General features: G+C 48.6%; 1 protein-coding gene across 3 annotated transcripts in view; it reads left to right on the top strand.

Annotated features, from left to right (window-relative positions):
• The window catches only part of SLC37A3 (solute carrier family 37 member 3), a 172,130-nt gene that overhangs the window by 129,313 nt on the left and 25,757 nt on the right, over nucleotides 1–17,060 (top strand). Inside the window, exon 16 of one of the 3 annotated variants that reach the window (XM_052638517.1) lies at nucleotides 6,482–6,603. The exons of the other annotated variants lie outside the window; for them this stretch is intronic. The gene's annotated coding sequence lies outside the window, so the exon portion shown is untranslated. Of the gene's footprint in view, nucleotides 1–6,481; nucleotides 6,604–17,060 lie in introns of those variants that run through there. 3 annotated transcript variants of the gene reach the window in all.

Genomic DNA, 17,060 nt, shown 5'->3' with positions numbered 1-17,060 from the left:
CCTTGGACATGGACCGCAGCACCCTCTCCATAAGACAAGTCAGTTGGAGAGGTGGCGTGGGCTGAACAGAAGTCAGAAGCTGGATGAGTTCTGGGGGATTTAGCTGGGTTTATTCAATCCAGAACCCACTGTGGACCCTTATGGCTTTTCTTGAAAGAAAAAAAAAAAAAGGTTACAATGGGTCTGCATTCCTTCTGGGCAGCACCTGGCTAGAGCTGAGAGCTGTACCCCCAGAAGATGTGCAGGAGTGGCCTGAAGCCCAGCGTGGTGGGGTTTGTGTATCCTAGAGTCAGCCAGCTGGAGATTCAGTCCTGGAATGCTTATTAGCTATGAGGCCTTGGGAAGGTTATTTTTCTGTGCCTTCATTTCCCATCTGTCAAATAGTGTCAGTCGCTCAGTCATGTCTGACTCTGTGACCCCATGGACTGTAGCTCTCCAGGCTTCTCTGTCCATGGGATTTTCCAGGCAAGAATACCAGAGTGCATTGCCATTCCCTTCTCCAGGGGATCTTCCTGACCCAGGGATCGAACCCAGGTCTCCCACATTGCAGGCAGATTCTTTAGCGTCTGAGCCGCCAGGGAAGATGATGACAATGGGATCCATCTTACAGGGTTGTTAGGAGGATTAAGTCATTACCTACCTATAACAGCACATAGTACATAGTATTTGTTGTATAGGAGGAGAAGAGGGCAACAGAGGATGAGATGGTTGAATGGTGTCACCATCTCAATGGACATGAGTTTGAACAAACTCCGGGAGACAGTGAAGAGCAGGGAAGCCTTGCGTGCTGCAGTCCACGGGATTGCAAAGAGTCTGAGTAACTGAACAATAACAACATAGTATTTGTTAGCTATCATTAATGACAACAGGTGGGTTTCCATTGGGCAGAGTAGACATTAATGTAAGGTTTCCACAAACATTTTATTGCCTCAGTGACCCCTGGATTCTCGGCAATAGATTGTAGCTGGGTAAGGAAATCCAAGTAGGAAAAGTCTTCTATGAGATCCCCTCTCCTCAGCAAAACAGCCCTCCGGACTGCCTAGGGTGTGTGGTAGCAGCCTGGACTCTAGGTCTTGCCCAGTTCAGAACTCTGTGTCCGCCAAGGACACGCTGGGAAGGACTGTGAACAACCAGTTTTTCTTCCCATCTGGGACCTCCAAGAGCATATCTTGGAGACATATCCCAGGGCATCCTCATTCCTCTTCCTAAGACATTACAGTCTGTCAACAACAAAATCTTCCATAGCATACTGGGTATTTTAATTTCCAGTTTGACTCTTGCTTGGGGTAATAAGTTCCATGAACTTACCACCCACCAAGTGAAGTCTGATTTTCTATTATTCCGAAACCACATTCCCTCTAGCTTTATCCAGAGCCCCCTGGTTATAGCTCGGGATTGGGTGAATGAGTTCACTGACCATAAAGTTTATGATCAAACATATTATTCCTTCTTAGCCTTTATCTTTCCAGATAGAAGAACCCTCAATGTATCACTCTATATTTTCGGCAGCTTCCCTATTCCCTTGGCAACTTTGGTTGGTCCTTTTTCTCGTTGCCCACTGTCTTTCCCAAAGCACAGAAATCACACAGGATGGAAATCCCTCCTCAGCCACAATTCCCCCTCTGCTGCATTCTATTATACTGGGATACACTTCCAAGAACCAAATGAGAATTTTCATTTGACACAAAAAAATTGTAGATATTTGACTGAAGAAAACTGGGAAAAGAGGGGATTGGGAGTGGGTAAAGAAAGAGTAAAAGCAGGCAGAGCACCAGCAGAGGGTTTTGCCATTGAATAAAAGGTGAGATCTTTTTTGTGGGAACAATGAAAGGTGAGATCTTAGATGTGCGAGTTGCATCTTACCCAACGATGCCCTCCAAGGGGTTAGGTGGGGGCTACAGCCCAGTCCTCACCCACTCACCGTGGTCCTGGGGTGCTGGGCTGCACCAGCCAGAAGAAACCCCTTGATTTGTGTAAAGACAAAGTAACTATTAGTAGCCCTGCCCATTCCTGCATTGGTCAATATGGGAGCAGCGGTGTCCGCTACAGGGAGGGCAGAAAATCCCAGGTCAGAGCTAGGTCCTGGGTCCTGACATGCTCCACCAGAAACTTTTCTTCGTAATCTATCCAGGGACCCCTTAATGAGCATCTGCTGTGTGCCCAGCACTATTTTTAGGTGTTGAGACAAACATGGTTCCTGCTCTCACAGAGTGTATGTTGTAGTCAGGGGAAGCCAATTAACAAAGTAAATTTAGACACCACAAGCATCATAATAGTCTAGTTCAGGGATTGGCAAACTACGACCCTTGGGCAAAATCCAGCCCGAGGCCTATTTTTGTAAGGTCCATCAGCTGAGAACAATTTTTATATTTTTAAGGGATTACAAAACAAAATAAACCCTTAGGAAATAAAAAAACTAATGACCTACTCTTCAGCCCTTTACAAAGTTTGCCCAGCCCTAGGTGGTAGGGTGGTCTAGAGCAGCCACCTCCAATCATTTTGGCACCAGGGACTGATTTCGTGGATCACAATTTTTCCACAGACTGGGGTGGCGTTGTTTCAGGATGATTCAAGCACATTACATTTATATTGAAGTTTATTATTACATCAGTTCCACCTCAGATCATCAGGCATTAGATCCCGGAGGTTGGGGACAGTTGGTCTAGAGAACACTGCTGGAGACCTCTATAGCAACCATCAGCATCTCCCTAGTAGTTGACAGCCTAGAGATCTGGGTGGGAGAGGACCTTAGCTGCCTAAGCCTAATTTGGGTCCTTTCAGCAGTGACTGGTTCAGGGATATGCTGATCAGCACATGGGAGTCTCTTAGGTTAATCAATGGGTTAGGTAAAGTCTAGGACTTTCCTTTGAGTGTTGGAGGATAAGAAACCCTCTTTCTGCATGAGGTGGGACAGAGGTGAAGCCAGGAATTGCTGTAGCCATTTTGCTAGCATGAGGACAGAGCTGACCCACTTAAGAGGGGAGCATCCAAAGAATCATAGAGACACAGATCCAGGGCCCTGGAGCCTGATTGGCTGCTGGGCATTTTAGGTCCAGAAGCCACTATATTCTGTTCAATGTTTAAGCCAATCTGAGTTTCTTGTTTCTTTTGACCAACAACATTCTAACTGATATAGATGCCCAAGGTAAAAAGGAGGTGATGTTTGAGCTGAGATGTGAATGACTGTAAAGATCTGGAGGGAAATCCTTTTCAAACAGAGGAAGAAGTAAATGGCAATGTGCAGAAGTGGGCATGAGCCAGGCACAGGTGAAAAGCAGGACAGTCAGTGAGTCCTGGGAAGCCCTCATGATATCTGATGAGGTAGAGAAGCAGGTTGGATCTTGATGACCAGGAGAGGATCTTAGATATTGCTTTAAATGCAACAGGAAGCCATTATTTGTTTAATTTTTAAATTTGATTTTCATTTACATACAGCAGTAGAATGCACAGAGCTTAGGGCATGATATGTGCCTAATGTTTTTAGCCCCCACAGGTCATATATGGAATTTCAAATTCTCCAGTAGCCACATTAAAACAAAAACAGAAACCCAGGTGTAATTAATTATAATAATATATTTGATTTACCCCCCCAACAGATCTAACATACTGTTTTAATATGTAATCAGTGTTAAAGGTGTTACTGAGCTATCCATTATCTTCTGGCTAAGTCTTTGAAATCCAGTGTGCATTTTACACTGACAGCACATCTCAGTTTGGACCAGCCACATTTCAAGGGCTCAAGAGCCATACATGACTGGTGGCTACTGTACTGAACAGTGCTGGTCTAGAGGGTAAGCATGACAAAGAACTAAAGCAAACAGTTTCCATTGATCAGAATAGAAGTTATGTAAGATGTGAGTCACTGACCTTCTCTCTCCTTAGAGTATGTACTGCTACTTCATTGACCACACTAAAGCCTTTGTGTGGATCACAACAAACTGTGGAAAATTCTTAAAGAGATGGGAATACCAGACCACCTAACCTGCCTCCTGAGAAACCTATATGCAGGTCAAGAAGCAACAGTTAGAACTGGACATGAAACAACAGACTCATCCCAAATTAGGAAAGGAATACATCAAAGTTGTATATTGTCACCCTGCTTATTTAACTTTTATGCAGAGTATATCATGAGAAATGCTGGGCTAGAGGAAGCACAAGCTGGAATCAAGACTGCCAGGAGAAATATCAATAATCTCAGATATGCAGATGACACCACCCTTACGGTGGAAAGTGAAGAAGGACCAAAAAGAGCCTCTTGATGAAAGTGAAAGAGGAGAGTGAAAAAGCTGGCTTAAAACTCAACATTCAAAAAACTAAGATCATGGCATCCAGTCCCATCACTTTATGGCAAATAGGTGGGGAAACAATGGAAACAGTGTCAGACTTTATTTTCTTGGGCTCCAAAATCACTGCAGATGGTGACTGCAGCCATGAAATTAAGAGATGCTTGCTCCTTGGAAGAAAAGCTATGACCAACCTAGATAGTATATTAAAAAGCAGAGACATGACTTTGTCAACAAAGGTCCATCTCGTGAAAGCTATGGTTTTTCCAGTAGTCATGTATGGATGTGAGAGTTAGACCATAAAGAAGGCTGAGCACCAAAGAATTGATGCTTTTGAACTGTAGTGTTGGAGGAGACTCTTTAGAGTCCCTTGGACTGCAAGGAGATCCAACTAGTCCATCCTAAAGGAAATCAACCCTGAGTAGTCATTGGAAGGACTGATGCTGAAGCTACAATTCTTTGGCCACCTGATGTGAAGAACTGACTTATTGGAAAAGACCCTGAGGCTGGGAAAGATTGAAGTCAGGAGGAGAAGGGGACAACAGAGAATGAGATGGTTGGATGGCATCACTGACTCAATGGACAGGAGTTCGAGCAAGCTCCGGGAGATGGTAAAGGATAGGGGTGTCTGGTATGCAGCAGTCCATGGGGTCACAAAGAGTCAGACACAACTGAGTGACTGAACAACAACTTTTAGTTAAAGTAAGGTATCACCCATTCTCAGTTCCCTAGCCCTATACTCCTGTGAAGTCTTAGATTACTCAACATAGTATTTTCTTTCTTTGAGGAGTTTTAGTTCCCCTTTAGGCTCTCTAATGAATGGAGTTGTCATTCTGCACATCCTTAGGCAGTATCAACATATGAGTGACAAGTTCCTCCTCTAACCAATCACCTGTCAGTTTCACCCTTGGGATATCTCAAACTTCCTGATCAAAGTCTTTCTACATCTGTGGGTTCCCAACTTGGCTGGTCATCTGAATCACTTCAGAGTATTTAAAAGAAGACAAAACAAATTACACAACTAGGACCTCCTGAAGCACAATCCAGAGTTGTCTTCAGTAATGTGCATTTAAAAAAATGATCAGCAGGGTCTTCCCTGGCAGTCCAGTGGTTAAGACTCTGAGCTTCCACTGCAGGGTATCGTGAGTTCCATCCCTGGTCAGAGAACTAAGATCTCTAGGTGAGTCTTGGAACAATAACATAATAAAAAAAATCTCAGATGACTGATATGGGCATTCAGCCTCCGGCACTATCGATTTTGCTGACCAGGCCAGAGACTTCGTCTGTGGCAGAGACATAGCAAGTTCCAGAGTGACAAATCCTCTGGGAGCAAAATTCCTTTTAATAATGCCATTGTGGGACTTCCCTGGAGTCCCGTGGTTAAGACTCTGCTCTCCCAACGCAGAATGCAGGTTCAATCCCTGCTTGAGGAACTAAGATCCCACATACTTTACAGCCCCAAACGAAAACAGACCTCAAGGTCACTGTGGCCAGGGAAGGGGTGGGGCGGTTTCATTTCCTCAGTGCTGAGGTGATGACGGTGGCTGTGGGGGAGGTCTCACCGGTCCCCTGGAGTATAGCCTATATTAGGCAGGCAAAGCCTGGCCCAAGGAGCAGGAAGCAGTATCTTCAGTTGTGGACCAATAGAAGAGAAGACAGAGACTGGCCCCGGGGATGTAGGTGAAGAGGAAATCCACAGGTGCTAACCCATCCTCATTCTTCTCATTCTGCTTTCCCCTATGGTATTGACTTTCCCAGTGGTGAGTCCATGGACACTCCTCTTCACACCCAGGTGTATAACAGCATTGCTAAGCTGCGTTTCAAAGGGCAATGTGAAAGGGCAGTGACTAAGGCTTTAAAAAAAAAAAATTAACCTAGCCCTTCTGGATTTCATTTTGATTGCTGGGTGTGCCCTGGGCACCAGTATCATAGAGCAGAACTGGTTTCCTTCCTTTGATAAATTTAAAGAGCCCTGGATTTGCAGCCTGGACACCTGATTTCTAGTCCCAAAGCTAACAGCTGTGTCGCTTTGGGTATATGATTTAATTGATCTGGCGCCCCACTTCTCTCCCTATTAAAACATGAGTAATAATACCCGTCTCTTAGGTAATAATGATTGCCGAGTAAGATCACGGTTGTGAGAGCAAGTTGGAAACTGGAAAGCACTACACAAACATTAACGCTAACGTTTATCGTAGGCGAAACAACGCGGCACGTAGAAGAGCCGCGGAAACCCCTTGGCAGCTTCCGCGACGCTCAGGACAGGAAGCGCATTTCCGTCCCTCGGCCCTCCTCCCTTTCTTCCTTTGCCCGCTCCACCCACTACGGCGCGTGCCTTCCAAACAGCAGGCGCTCTAAGCCGCATGACTGAGTAAATGAACTCGCTCTGGGTATTTCGGTCCTTGATACACACAGATCCTAGACTTCTGGGAAAGCAGCCTCCGAGAAAAAGCGCTTGGCCGGGTCTCCATCGGTGTTTCCAGTGGCAATGCCTCGGCAGGCGGCACGTTTCCATTGGCTGGGGAGCCCCCTGCGCGTGTTTTTCATTGGCTGACTGCGGCTGGGATGAGGAGAGACGGCTCCTCTGAGGTTCACCGCCGAGAACCACTCAGGGCCGCTTGCGCCTTCGCCGCCCTCCGGTCCCCATCGACCCCTGGGAGCGCGCTTCTCCGCGCGCTCAGTCTGTCCCGGCTCGCAATTCTGATCCTAGGCCCGCCATCTCCAGTCTCTGCTCAAATCGCCCCCTTTGGGAAAGGCTTCCCAGGTAAACTCAGCCACACCGGCCCCTTGGAAGACGTTTTTCTGGTCCTCTACTCGGAGGCGGAGCGTCACTCTCGGCGCCACGCGAGCTGTGCCTTTGTCACTTTCTCAGGCCCGCACCCGGCGGCGTTAAAACGCTTAGGCGTCTTCCCGACGCTTCCCCTTGCCGGAGAAGTGAAGAATGCTGGGGCGTAAATGCCCTGGGCCCCAGTGCACAACCGAATAAAGTGGAACATTTCTTTCATCACTTACAGAAAGTGTTTTCTCTCGGCAGGAATAGCATCTCCCGCTCCTCAGAGCAAGCTTATTTTAACAACGCCTAGCTAGAAAACATGGGTGAGCTGGGGGCGCTTTCTAGCGGCTTCCCTTCTCCCGCCGCCCCCCGCGCCCCCCCCCCAAGCACTTCCCATCAGCCTGCATTGTTCCCCGAGCGGCGAACCCCGCAGCCCGGCCGGCGCGCCAGGGCAGCCCCCTCGCCCGGAATCAGCGGCTGCGGTTCAGGACACCCCTGAGCGAGCGGCGCGGAGAGCTTGGCGGGGGCGCGGGCGGGGCCAGCGCTGCCAATCACCGCGCGGCGCACGTGCGGCACGTCTGCGCATCCGGCCCCCGCCCGGCGCCGGCTCGGCTGGGGGTGCGGGGGTGCGGAGGTGCGGGGGTGGCGGTGGCTAGGGGTGCGCCCTCGGGTGACGTGCGGGGGTCTGGGGATGCGAGCGCTCGGGGGCCGGGGCTGCGTCGTGGTCTCGGGGATGGGAGCTTGCGGGGCGGAGGGTTTCTCAGGGGTGTGGAAGGTGCCGGCAGGAGTGGCAAGGATGGGGTGTGACGGCACTGGGGGCGGGGGTGGTGAAAGGGGAAGCTTCTGAGTTTGGGGGGGCGGGGGAGTACGGGCACGCCAAATGAATCTATCGGGGCACCCTGGGGCTCACATGAGGGTCCTCCGCCGCTCGCCCACCCCCCCAACTCCCCGCGCCGCCGCTCGACCTCCCCCTCCCCCAGCTGTAATATACAAGGGAGCTCCGGGAAACTGCCCCGACGGCCTCAGCCTGCCTGTCGCTAGAATCTGGGCCACAGATAGGTGGAGAAGGGTGTGATAACCCGCGCATCTTTCGTGCGGTAGCTTAGCCAACGGCCGGAGGGCAGGGAGGCGGGGCTGCAAATGCTGGATCCAAGGCAGGAGAAGGCAGATCTTTTTTTTAGGTGCCTCCTTCACCATCGGACTCATACCCCAATCCCGCTCTAAAAAGGAGTGTTTTACTTCTGGCTGTGACTTTTAAACACAGAAGCATAGTCTATATAAGCCAGAGGACGGGAGCCCAGGAATCAGAGCTGTCGGTGTGGACTTGACAGCGGGCAGAAAGCAAGACGGGGCACTGCCGTCACGGCCCACTCTGCGATGGGGCTTTCTGGCTGCAGGGAACTTAGGAAGGCGAAGGACCAACATCCTCAAACAGCGGCATCTTCATTCTCGGGTGTCCTCTTTGGGTCCCAGGGAAGTCTGAGTTGGATGCGAGAGGCAACTGGTTGGATGGAGCTGTACCTCGCTGTGAGGCCCCTGAGGTGTATTGCTGTTTACCGTCCTTGTAAGACTCTAACAGCTTCCGGGAGAGGAACTCCCTTTGAAGTGGGGGCCGCATTTCGGCTCTTCTGACTTCGCGTTGTCTCCTTTGATGTGGGGTGACGCCAGGCTTAGCAGAGACTGGCTACCGGGATCAAGAGATCAAACAGCGCTCCAAGTTCACCTCCACCGGGACAGACGTCTTGAGGGGCCGGTTGACATACTCTGGAAAGGATCTCACATTTTCCCCTTTCTCGTTGGTTTTTAACTAACGCAGTGCATATTTTTTCAAATGTTTTGTTCAGTTCTCTATGTCTGTGAAATGGAAATCTTGGGCTAAAGTGCTCTACCTACATGGCTTCATTTAATCCTCATAACAAAGCTATTACATGGGTCTTATCCTCTCTTTATAGAGAGAACTTGAAGGCCTACGGCCAGGCAGCTGTGGGAATGAGCCCTCCTTCCTGAGCACCTCCTCACTAAAAGTTAATTGGGTGAATCAAACGAATCAAGCCTCACAAAACACAACAGTGCCTGGACCACAGTCTGCCCATGATGAAAGGTTAGCTGTTCTTTTCATCACTGTTATTATTACAAAGAAGAAGCATAAGGCTTCCCTCTGTTGCGTTGGCAAGTTCTAAAGGAATTGTAGGCAGCAGACCTGGTGAATTATTTTATTTATTAAACTCTTTCTGAGGGGGGCTGTGTAGCATGTGGGGTCTTAGTTCCCTGACCGGAAACTGAACCCACACCCCCCAGCACTGGAAGTGCAGAGTCCCAGCCACCGGACCACCAGCAAAGTCCCTTTATTTTTTACGTTTTATTTTGTATTGGTGTATAGCCAATCGTGGTAGTTTGACGTGAACTGCAATGGGACTCAGCCGTACATATATGCGTATCAGTTCTCCCTGAAACCCCCCTCCCATCCAGGCACCACATAACATTGAGTTCCTTGTGCTATACAATAGGTCCTTATGGGTTATCCATTTTGAATATAGCAGTGTGTACATGATCTTCCCAAACTCCCTAACTATCCCTTCCCCTCTGGCAACCATAAGTTCGTCTTCTGTCTCTTTTTGTTTTGTAAGTTCATTTGTATCATTTCTTTTTAGATTCCACATACAAGGGATGTCATACAATATTTCTCTTTCTCTGTCTGACTTACTTCACTCTATATAACACTCTCTAGGTCCTGAATGAATTCTTTTAGAAACTGGTAGGGGTTGGCTGTTTTCTACCTTGAGCCATCTCCAAATGGCTCTAGCAGTGGAATTCTTGACCAAGATGCTCCAAGACAACCTATACAGTGTGTTTTCCCGTGGAGACATGCTCCCAGACTTGACCTGTCCTTCCTTCCCCATGGGAGAAAGTTCTCACAAACACGTGGTCAGGCCTCAGCGGGGTGCTTGTAGGCCTGAGAGTGTCAAATGATATGGGTAGTGTAACTTAGCTTGGTCTTAAAATTTCATAGAGCAAATCAACAACATTATTTACTGAATCATTTACTTTTTAAGATGTGTTTACTCAGCCATATAAAAGGAACGAGTGTGACTCAGTTGAACTGAGATGGGTGAACCTAGATCCTGTTATACAGAGTGAAGTACATCAGAAAGAGAAAAACAAATATCGTGTATTAATGCATATATATGGAATCTAGAAAAACGATACTGATGAACCTATTGGCAGGGCAGGAATAGAAACATGTAGAGAACGGATTTGTGGACTCAGTGGAGGAAGGTGAGGTTGGGACAGATTGAGAGAGGAGCGCTGATATGTATATACCACTACATGTACCATAGATAGCTAGTGGGGAGCTGCTCCATAACACAGGGAGCCCAGCCCAGCGCTCTGTGACAACCTGCAGCAGTGGGATGGGGAATGGGAGGCAGGCTCATGAGGGAGGGGAGCTTAGATAGATAGATAGATAGATAGATAGATAGATAGATATAGGCTTTCCCGGTGGCACTAGTAGTAAAAGAACCTGCCTGCCAATGCAGGAGATGCAGGAGATACGAGTTCGATTCCTGGGTTGGGAAGATCCCCTAGAGGAAATGGTAACCTGCTCCAGTGTTCTTGCCTGGAGAATCCCATGGACAGAGGAGCCTGGCGGGCTCCAGTGCATGGGCTCGCAAAGAGTCAGACACGACTGAGCGACTGAGCACACACGCACTGGGCTAGTGAGTGGATGGTAAGGACTCCTGCTCACGACTGTCCGGCTCAGACACGTGGGGATGGGAGCGTTCGTTCTTTTGTGCTGCGGATTGAGTACAAGTCCTTGCTGTGGGGAACTAGGGGCCCCCTGGGCTGAGTCCTTATGAGGGGTAACGGAGCTGGCTGAGCCAGAGGGAAGCGGGGGGGACAGGTATGGATGGGGGCTGAGCCGGGCAGCTGAGGGAAATGACATGGTGGACGACACAGGGATTGCTGTTGTGTTAGCAGGAAGCGAGAGTGCTTTGTAGAGGTGTGTACTCAGGGGAGCAGAGAGGAGGGATGGGCCCTTGCCGAACTGAATCAGGAGCAGCAGGTGGTGAGCCTGAAGCCTAAAATGTCGTGTGCCTGCACCCTGGCCAATTTGTGTCAGAGCGTAGCAATGACATCTCCCGGTTCCACCACAGTGTCATGGGTTGAGTTGTGTCCCCCCTTCATATATTGAGTCCTGGCCTCCACCGCCTCAGAATGTGACCTTATTTGGAAATAAGTTCATAGCAGCTGTAATGTGCTCGTTTAGAATGAAGTGGGAATTCCCTGGCTGTCCAGTGGTTAGGACTCCGTGCTCTCACGGTTGAGGGTCTGGTTTCAACCCTTGATCAGGGAACTAAAATCCCACAAGCCAGGTGGCGCTGCTGAAAACAAAACTTTATGAAAAGGGCAGTTTGGAACACAGATAGGCCCACAGCGGGGCTTCCCTGGTGGCTCAGACGGTGAAGAATCTGTCTGCAATGCAGGAGTCCTGGGTTTGATCCCTGGGTCAGGAAGAGCCTCTGGAGAAGGAAATGGCCACCCACTCCAGTATTCTTGCATGGAAAAATCCCATGGACTTCCATGGCCATGGGATTGCAAAGAGACACGACTGAGCAATTAACACACACACACACACACACACACATGCACACAGGGAGTGAACATGTGAACACATGCCTTGTGAACATGAAGGCAGAGATGGGAGTGATGTGTCTACAAGTCAAGGAAGGCAAAGGATCACCAGCAAATCATGTGAACTACAAGAGAGGCCCAGAGGAGAGTCTCACTCACCGCCTCAGAAGGCATTACCCCTGCCAACACCTTGATCTCAGCCTCTGCCTCCCGCAGAGTGAGACATTAAGTGGCTGTTGGTTACGCTGCTCAGTCTGTAGCACTTGGTTGCTGCAGCCTGGTAAGTAATACACATGGCCACGTATCTGATGACTTCCTGGGTAGAGCAGAGCCCTGAGGTTTTTGAAATCCTGCTTTGTGTTAATAGAAGCCAAGAGGATCTGTTTTATATAAAATTATCTCCCCTCTCTCTTTCTCTAACAGAATCATACATGGACATAGTTTAGAAAATGAAATGAGGGACTTCCTTGGTGGTCCAGCGGTTAAAGACTCCACACTCCCAGTGCAGGGGCATGGGTTTGATCCCTGGTTAGGGAACTAAGATCCTGAACGCTGCACAGTGCAGTAAAAAAAAAAGTGAAATGGGATAAATCTATTAAAATTGTGATGAAAAACAGCCATCACCCTCATCTACTGCCCCCCGGCTCTCTCCAGAGACAGCCAGTCCCGATAGCCTTTATTCTGGTGTTTAACTCTCTTGTTCCAAATAATATGCTTCTGTTACTATTGCTTGATTTGTCAGTTTTGGACACTACCCGGTTACTTCTAACTGTGGTAGCCGAGGAGTCACCTGCTCCCGCATCACAACATTTGATGAAATGATTAGTTTTCATGTTATTAGGACCGGACAAGTGCTATGGGCTTCTGAGCCAGGCAGTGCTGTAGGCCATTCCCACTTCACCTGCAACCCTTGTCTTCCCCTGGAGTGGTAGCTGCTTTGTGTTTTCATTCACCTGATTTTCTCTGAAACTCCTCCTTCCCCACCTGCTCTCCCATCTCTGCCACACCACTGTCACCATTTCTCTCCAGGTACCACCCCCACTGCCCACCCCGCTCCCACCTAGTCCTTCAATTTTTTCCCAGGTGATGGTCTCTGGCCTCCTACTTCAATGTGATCAGGTGGCTTCGGCCACAGGGCAGCCCAAGTGCTGGGAGGGAGGAGGTGCTGCCTTTTAAAAGCAGTTGGCAGTTTTCTGGCTTTTTGAAGTGGATATTTCAGTTCAGCTCTGGGGCAGAGTTTCTATTTCCTGAAGGCCACCCGATGGGCAGGTGTGCCTTGTTGTCCTAGGGGAAGCTGGCAAGATGCCATTTATGTCGCCCAAGTACAGAGGTTCACAGGTCCAGTTTGAGCCTGTTCTCATTCATCAAGCTGAGCCAGGTCTGAATCTGGGGGGTGCAAATTATTGAGACTTCTGAACTCACTCCTGTGGGAATTGGTGTTTTTCTTAATTGGTTTGTTTTGAGGGGGAAGGGGTATGTATTTGCTGGAAGTTGCTTGTAGGAGTGGATGAATGGAAGGTGCATTTTTTCCACCTGTGAGTAGAGTCAGCACTGCTGGGTCGTCAGGGTGTGAGGCTCTGGGGTGTGGCAGCAGCCCCCCCACCCCACACACAAGCCTGGAGCCAAACAGGCTCCCCAACGTTCGCCCTCGTGGTCCCAAGGCTCCTACTCGTGGTTTGGGGGCTGTGGACCTCAGCCAGAGAAGCCAGGGCAGAGGAGGGGCATGTTAATGACAGGGACTAATTGGGGGACCCTTTTCAGGGCTCCCTGAAAGACCCAGGGGAGACTTTGCAGGGTGGGGCAGTGGGCCTGCATTCAGATTCATCTGGGGCCTCAGAATCATCATGACTTGGAGTCCCAATCTAAAAACTACCTGATTTCTACCCCAGGCTGCTGAAAACTGGGTTTGAAAGTGAAAGTGGCTCAGTCATGTCTGACTCCTTGCGACTCCAGGCCAGAATACTGGAGTGGGCAGCCTTTCCCTTCTCCAAGGGATCTTCTCCACCCAGGGACCGAACTCAGATCTCCCGCATTGCAGGTGGATTCTTTTACCAGCTGAGCCACCAGGAATGATACTGCATCAGCGGGGTGTTTTTTTACCCCTATTTTATGGATGGAAGATCGAAGTTTTGAAGAGGCTTATATTCTTCAGTGACAGAGAGGGAACTGGACCCCAAGTCCATTGCCTTCCTACTTCCATTGAATATGAAATTCAAGTCACAGGAAGATTACAGGGGACATAACAGCCTCAGTGAACATGTAACAGGTCTGAGGGACAAAGGTATCACATGAATCTGAGCAAACTCTGGGAGATAGTGAAGGACAGGGAAGCCTGGCACGCTGCAGTCCATGGGGTCGCAAAGAGTCGGACATGACTGAGCGACTGGACAACAACATCAATAAATCACGTTTTAAGGGGGACAAGGGTAAACTCAAGCATTTCCTAGATTGAAATAAGCTTCATGAAAACAGATCAGGTGGCTGCTTTTCAACATTGTATCCCAGTGCCTAACAAGATCTGACACAAAGTGGGCGCACCATCATTTATTTACTGGATGTCGTCGTTCAGCTGCTAAGCCATGTCCGACTCTTTGTGGCCCCACGAACTGCAACACGCCAGTCTTCCCTGTCCTTCACCATCTCCCTGAATTTGCTCCAACTCATGTCCATTTATTGGATAAAGCAATGAATTGGGGAGATGATGAAAGACCTGGAAGCCAAGTCATTTAGGAAGTAGCTGAAAGAGCTTAAAGCATGTAGGCAGGAGAAATGTCTTCACATCTGAAAAGCCCCCATGTGAGAGAGGGATCAAGCGGATTCGTGCAAGTCCAGAGCAAGGCAGAGACAGCCCAGGGGCAGGACAAGAGCCCGCGGGCAAAATTAGAGTGAGAGCAATCTTGGCTCAACAAAAAACTTTGCAACAGTGAAAACTGTCAAAAACAAAAATGGAAGGCTTTGGAATGACTGTCAGCTCTAGCATTTTGTAAAAGCAAAGGGTATGCTGTGGGAAAGATTGGGAGCCACAGTACTTAGGCTGAGTCTACAGAGAAAGCAACTCAGCTAGCAGGTGCCAGAGAAACCAGGCCCGTCTCCCCACTCACTCCCAGGAGACCAAGCTTCTGGGAACTTCTGGGGCCCTTTGTGCACTCCTAGGAGGAACAGAGGACCTTTGAGCCCCGTGAGCCTGTCTTACTGCAGAGGCGCAGAGATGAAACCTCAGCCATGTCAGTGATACTTGAGCACAGCTCACAGGGCAGATAAGAGGAAGAAGGCGCTGAAGATCACCGACTGGCAGACCTGCCATGTGGGGAATTTCGGGGGAAGGTGTCCCAGCCCGGGTTGCAGCCAAGTATGGAAGGAGAAGTGAAGACATTAAGCACGTCTTCACTTAAGACTCTTTGCGACCCCATGGACTGCAGCGTGCCAGGCTTCCCTGTCCTTCACTATCTCCCAGAGTTTGCTCAGATTCATGTGATACCTTTGTCCCTCAGACCTGTTACATGTTCACTGAGGCTGTTATGTCCCCTGTAATCTTCCTGTGACTTGAATTCCATGTTCAATGGAAGTAGGAAGGCAATGGACTTGGGGTCCAGTTCCCTCTCTGTCACTGAAGGATATAAGCCTCTTCAAAACTTTGAAAGGAACCACGGGACTTGTTGCCTGATTGAACATGGCGGGGAAAGGACGGGAGGCTGAAAATAATTCTGAATGTGAAACTCAAGACTGGTGGTTGTACATTCAGGGAAGAAATTGGGAAGGAGAGACTGTTTCTGATCCAGGTAGGCTGTCAGTGAGATGCTGAGGGTGAGATGCTTTAAGATGAGTCTAGAGCCTGGGTGAGACGGTGGAGCTGTGAACCCAATGAGATAGTAGAAACTCAGTAGAAATTGAGAAGGTGAGGTCTTGTGGACAGAACTGTTCCGAGGGGAAGAGTTGAAGAAAGGGAATGAAGCCCAAAGAGGGTGCACAAGAGTCACACTGTCCCAGAATTCAGGGTCCCTGGCTTTTAGGTTTACTGCCAATTATTATAATAGTTTTCCCTTTGATATTTTCTTATACATGAGAGCTATTCCATTCTGACCTCACAAGGCTGGTCATTTCCAGAGGTGGTGCGCCTGTGTTATTCCACATTCTCCTGGCCTGATTCTCCTTGGAATTTAGAGCCTGGGAGGAGGACTGGCTTGCAGGTTACAGGCAGACCTCAGAGATGCTAGAGGTTCCCTTCCAGACCTCTGCAAAAAAAGCGAATTTCACAATAAGGCGACTCACATGAATGTTTTGGCTTCCCAGTGCGTATAAAAGTTTTGCTTACACTATCTTGTAGTTGGTTAAGTGTGCAATAGCAAGATATGCATCCCTTAATTTAAAATATTTTGTTGCTAGAAAGATACTAACAATCACCTGAGCCTTCAGTGAGTCGTAATGTTTTTGCAATAGTAACGTCAAAGAGGACAGAGCACCAAGAAAAAGAGAATAATAATGCAAACGTTTGAAATATTGCGCAAATTACCAAAATGTGACACCAAGATACAGACTAGCAAAGGCTGTTGAAATAAAGGGTACCAGTAGACCGGCTCCATGCAGTGTTGCCACAAACCTTCAATTTTTTTTTTTTTTTTAATACAGTCTCTGGGAAGCACAATAAAACAAGACGTGCCTCTCATTTATTTTGCAAAGAGATTCCAAGGAACAAGAGAGAGGACTGGGGAAGTGAAACAGGAAGGGGAAAGGTCCATCCTATTGGCTTTGGGCAACTGGACTTTGGTGGCTCAGTGATAAAGAATCTACCTGCTAATACAGGAGACACAGGAGACACAGGAGACAGGGGTTCAGTCCCTGGGTTGGGAAGATTCCCTGGAGAAGGAAATGGCAACCCACTCAGTATTCTTGCCTGGGAAATCCATGGACAGAGGAGCCTGGCATGCTGCAATCCATGGGGTCACAAAGGGTCAGACATGACTGAGTGACTAAGCGACAACAACAGATTGGAGCTTCATCTCCCTGGGGGCTGCATAGCCCACACCTAAGCACTGATGACACCACCCTTATGGTGGAAAGTGAAGAGGAACTAAAGAGCCTCTTGATGAAAGTGAAAGAGGAGAGTGAAAAAAGTTGGCTTAAAGCTTAACATTCAGAAAACGAAGATCATGGCATCTGGTCCCATCACTTCATGGCAAATAGATGGGGAAACAGTGGAAACAGTGTCAGACTTTATTTTGGGGGGCTCCAAAATCACTGCAGATGGTGACTGCAGCCATGAAATTAAAAGACACTTACTCCTTGGAAGGAAAGTTACGACCAACCTAGATAGCATATTCAAAAGCAGAGACATTACTTTGCCAACAAAGGTCCGTCTAGTCAAGGCTATGGTT

This window comes from Budorcas taxicolor, chromosome 4 (assembly GCF_023091745.1).
Source record: "Budorcas taxicolor isolate Tak-1 chromosome 4, Takin1.1, whole genome shotgun sequence".
NCBI classification, from domain to species: domain Eukaryota; kingdom Metazoa; phylum Chordata; class Mammalia; order Artiodactyla; family Bovidae; genus Budorcas; species Budorcas taxicolor.
This window is presented reverse-complemented; position numbering and strand designations above follow the sequence as displayed.